A 5,825-nucleotide genomic window follows, 5' to 3' on the forward strand; every position below is an offset into this window, starting at 1 on the left:
TCTATCTATCTATCTATCTATCTATCTATCTATCTATCTATCTATCTCCCTCCCTGTGTGTGTGTGTGTGCGTGCGTGTGTGTGTCTAGATTCCAAGAGTTCTGAAGATCCTTTCATTGCCAATGTCAAGTACCATGGATAGGTTTGTAGGCAATAGCATGTTGGCGTTCAAAGGTAAGTGCTCTATTAACACAACCACAATTGACCTGGTAAGTGTTGAAGTAGACCTGATTAATGTTTCTTGGAACTGGAGCTATTCTGTCTATTAGCTGTTCATATAGAGTGTAGTGTTCTTTCTCCAACATGATTTGGTCCCTATTCACTTTTGTAGTTACTTTGACATGGATTAAAAAAAAAGTCTATTCCATGTGGGGACCCTTATTTTCACTGAATTTTAAACTATGACCCTGTCAAATCTCTAGAGTTGTCTTGCACATGTCTTTAGGAATTTGTTGCTCTTTCTGGATTTCATCAACATTGTCTCATACAAATTTCAGAGAAAGATGAAGCCCCAGTGGCCATTTAGTTTAACCTGCACATGTAAAAAAAAAATTCTATTTTAAATGAATTCTCTTCATTGTTACATTGATCAACAATAATCAAAGATAATGTGGGGTAGGGTAATCTACCAACACCTGATCCTGTTAGGTAGCATAGACCTACAATTCACCTCAAATGCCATAGGACTCATTAATATTGTAGTATGTAGTACACATAGGAATTTCCTACGTAGCCCCTGCTTACAAAATCTTATGATCAATTAGAACGTTCTGGGAAAGGTCATCCCCATGGTCCTTTATTTTAAGAGAACGGAGAAGTACTTTGGTAGTCAATTAAGATAAACTGAAATTGTTGGATTGAACTATTTTTTTCTTTTTTTTGGCAAATGAAGGAGAATGAATTTCATCCAACTGCCCAAAGTATTAAGATGATTGTCTCAGTAACTGAGACATCATGAAATTGTCACAGATGATTTTGAATTCACTAATTTTAGGCATTTTCACATGGAAAATTTTCAAGATGATTAAGCAACAGAGTAGTCTTACATCCTTGAGTGTCACACTGGTGTATGTATACATTTTTATATGATCATTTCTCATTAATAACACACTGCCCTTTCAGATTCTATGGTGATATTAATGCTTTTGTCAAAGAATGATGAAAAAGAATCTTCTGCAAGTTGTAACATTTTAATTTTACACTTTAAAGATTTCATCTTCTGATGCAATTTCTTTTATAACCAGGCTAATATAAGGTTATGTTAACTCTCATTAACACCTTTGATATTCTTCTCAGCAGAGAAAGACTAATGTCATCATCATCATTAGACTCAGTGAAGACTCCCTATTCATTTTCTAGATAATCACCTTATTTTCATGCCTTTGTGAGAAAAATGAAAAAAAAAATTTCCAGTTTTCTTTTCTATTTTTCTTCTACTGGGGGGGTGGCTAATATAACAAAGTCCTGGAAATAGCATTCAGATAGATGTTAACAAATCAAATGTTTTTCTCCTTAAATCATCTGCTAAATGTGCTTTGTGAAGCTCCACTGAGAAAGGTGGCTTTGAGTTTGATGGTTGATTTGGGAAAGTCTCCAGGCCTGATTGTAATTCCAGTCAGTTATTCTATGGTCTTCCTTTTACCTCATGTTTATGGGGCTACTGCACAGACAACAAGATGCCCCATGTGAAACTGGCAATTCATGGTTTGCAGCTCTTGGACAGATACTTTTAGAACAATATTATTTTCTACCATCTATATTTATTATGTGTCAGTTCCATGTAGTTATTGACTCGAAAGTGTGACCCTGTAACAACCATGTGGCCTATAATTTTTTTTTCTGTTTTTAATAGAGCTATTTCATTATTGGGGTATGATGATGGCTATTTGAGAATAATTATTTTGTCCAGGCAGAGCATGTCTACTGCCTTTATATTCATGTCAAAAGAATACTATTCTTCTTTGAACTGCACTACAAGGACAATGGAATTTGAATAATTCATTCACTGCTGGAAAGGTCAGCATGATTACTTCCACAAGCATTTAGAAGGCACTTTATGTTATGTAAAGCACTTTACAATCTCTTTGATTACTTATTTCTCACAACCACTGCAGGAGGTAGCTAAGTATTGGTATGGTTGCACTGATTTCTGTAGATGAGGAAATGGAAGGACAAAATGGTTTAGTCATTTATCGAAAGTTATAGCTAAGGTCACGTCCTTAGTAAAAAGCTGAAATTAAAATCCCAAGTACTTGAGTTTTCATTCTGTTGCTCAGTGGAAGGAAGCAGCTTGTTCCTAAGAAGTGGCATGTTTTTCCCTCTACTTGGAACACACACAAATTCATACAAAAATACTTTTTATTTGAATAATTCTTTATAACTTTCAAAACACTTTTGTATCTGTTATTTTTTCAAGTCCTTGACCTTTCTTAAAATTGCCACTTCTCTTATTGGTCACAACCTTGTTTTCAGTGATTTTGTATTCTGTTTCAATATATTTAGAAGACTGTCTGATAATAACTTTCTTAAAGACTGATAATTCTGATAAGCAAAATTTAACATCACAAATTTCATTAAGGAAGAAACACTTTTGACTTTTTAAAGCCATTTTGTAGTGAATATCCAACCCAGAGGCCCAGAAAATAAAGCTGGCATGTTTCTATGACAAAGCAAGAAGAAAACACTTCAAATTGGAAAGAATGGAATAAACATTATGAAGGGATTCATCTGGGGGATGTCTAGAGTTTCATTTTTAAATCTGTGATCCTATAGACTTAGTAACAGGTAAATTCTCAGCTACTTGAATAATGCTGTTCAAAGATGGGGCATATTAATGTCAAGATAGAGGAGGGTAGAACAACCTGATTGAGAGTCAGAGTGATTTGATGGAAAAGACAATGGTCTTTGATTTGAATCAGAGGATATGGGTTTAGGTTTTGCCTTTGTCACAAACTGCCTGTATCACCTTCAGTGAGTCATTTAACCTCTTTGGACTTCGTGTTCCTATATGGAAAATGAGGAAATTAGACTACATCATTTCTAAAGTTCTGTCTAGCTCTAAATCTATGAGGTCTCTAGTGGATTTCTATAGGAATCTATCTTTGATCCTATCCTATACAATATTTAAGATCAAATAAGATACTATATAGAGGGAAATCACTAGATGTATGATTTCACTGCTGTAGAGATCTCATGGTTGAGGAAACTCTTTGTACCAGTGCAAGTCAGCAACTTCTTTGTAACTTACCCTCTTAGTGAGCTGTCTAGAGCACTGATAGATTAAGTTAATTGACCAGGGTCCTCTTGATATATGTATGTGGATTCATATGTGAATGTAGATATATATACATACACATATGTATATATATTCCCACATATACATATATGCATAATTATACATGTTTACATCTTCATATATTTACATATACATGCATATATGCATACATAAAGTGGTTGAAAAACCTTAAAGGAGTATATAATTGTTAGCTGCTGTTTTGGCTAATATCCACATGGATGAAGACATAGAAGGAATTCTTATCAAATCTGGAGAACAAAGCAAGAGGAGTAGTTAATATTTTGGATAACTGAATCAAGAGTCTAATAGATCTTAACACATTTGTAGAGGTTATCAAATGGTGAAATTTAATAACCCTTCTAGAAGAAAATTAATGGATCAATATTAATCTGCAGAAATATCATTGGTGTTATGTAAAATAACATATAAAGTCATGTGCTTCAGTTAAACAAACAAACACACACACATAGTCTACAAATTCATTCCAGATACCTGGTTTAACAGCAAAACATTTTTTAAAGACCAAGATGATTTAATTGATTAAAAGCTCTATTTAATCCAAAAGTATGATATGGTAGCCAAAAAAGCTAAGGCAGTTTTGAGCCACCCTAAAAGAAGAGTATGAGTGAACAGATAAAAAAATATATATCAGTCCCATTATATTTTCCACTCATCAGAATTTATTTATGGTACTGTGTCCAGCTGCAAGTGCAACATTTTAAGAGAGACATTGACAAAGTAGAGTTGGCCCTGGAGAGGCACACCTCAAAGGCCACAGAGAATAAGCTTAAATCAAGGTCTCCAAAGTATTTAAGGAAGAGGTGAGATAAGCTAGGACAAGGGATATGATGCCTGGAGATTTGTGTATTTGTGTTATGGGTGGGCATGTCATGATTTGCATCCCCTAGGGCCCCATGCACACATGCCCATTCTTGCAAAATTCTTTTGAAGTCCCCCTCACACCCAAATGGATGTAAGTTTTCTGTTCTGAGTTTCACTGTTGAACAATGAAGAGTTGAAGCTGTTCAATGCAAAGACATCCAAGATTAAATAGTTCCTCTGACAAGAAACTCAACAGAAGTTTGTCACGAAACGACAGATACGACATAGGCAGGCACGGATTTGCAAGCTCATCATGCCAGATTGAACAGCAAGTACTGTCTTCCCCTAAGGACAGAAAATGACATGAAACAGCATGCCAGCATTAAGGGAAAAGGTTTGCCGTGGCATAAAATGGTTAGCCACCTGGCAGTGAAACACAGAAGCAGGTGCCAACGTTAAACATCCACAAAGTCAAAATGACTTTTTAAAGCATTTGCATGCCTACAAAAACACTTTGCACCCTTGGAAACTTTCAGGGCAAACAGGCCATCATTTTGGTACATTGTGTGTATTAAGGAATAAGCGTCTTGGAGGGAAATGATTCCTTTGTTTCTCACAATTATAATGAATGTCCAGCAGTGATTTTTGAAGGTCAAGCTTAGTCTTGAATTATTTGGGAATATATTACTTTCAATTTACTTGCACAGCCAACTCTTCCCCCTTTTCTATCTTAACTTTACAAAAAATATTGGTAGCTGCTTTTTACCTACATGGTTTTAGGAAATAGGCACTCATTATATATCTCTATCTATCTATCTATCTATCTATCTATCTATCTATCTATCTCTCTCTCTCTCTCTCTATCTATCTATCTATCTATCTATCTATCTATCTATCTATCTATCTATCTATCTATCTATCTATCTATCTATCTATCTATGTTAACTGTACTGTTTCTTAAGTGTCAAGATCCATGAGCACTCAAAAGAGATCAATTTAACAATCCACATGGGAAAAAAGAAACAGACGAAGAAAATCTTTTGTCCAAATTATGACAGGCAACTGAAAGAGTAGCCCATTGAATTAGTCCATCAATTCATACGGTACATATGTGTGTGTATATATATACATAAACATATACATACACACACATATATGTATATATGTGTGTGTGTATATATATATGTATATATATATATATATATATATATGTAAGCAGCACTGAAGATAAGAAATGAACTTGGCCTCGGTGGAATGGGAGAAATAGCAAGATTGGGGGAGCAGAATGCATTCAGAAAACCTTGTAATGCTTTCAGTGATCCCAAATTACCCCCTAACAAAACATGTTATTGACATCGGTATTGTCCTGGTAATTCTTTGTCGCTGTTACTCATAGAACAGCTTAATCTTCAAAAGAATCAGAATTATGTGTAATCTGAAAGAAAAAAAGAGAGGTATTCAATGAATATAAATAATAACTCATGTTTACATTGTACTTTAAGGCACACAGGCCCTTATTTTTTTCACAAATTTGTATTTAACGCTTAGAGGTAGGTAGTGAACCATATATTTTTTTTTTGGGGGGGGAAGGGTATGGTCAGACCTTTGGTTTAAGAAGATTATTTTGGTAACTGTGTGAAGGATGCACTAGAGAGGAGAGAGTATTAGGGAGGGAAATGAAGGGAACAAGCATTTATCAGACACCTAC

This window comes from Petaurus breviceps, unplaced genomic scaffold (assembly GCF_028583685.1).
Source record: "Petaurus breviceps papuanus isolate PSGF00001 unplaced genomic scaffold, PetGlider_PUasm1.0 76, whole genome shotgun sequence".
In the NCBI taxonomy this organism is placed as follows: Eukaryota; Metazoa; Chordata; class Mammalia; order Diprotodontia; family Petauridae; genus Petaurus; species Petaurus breviceps.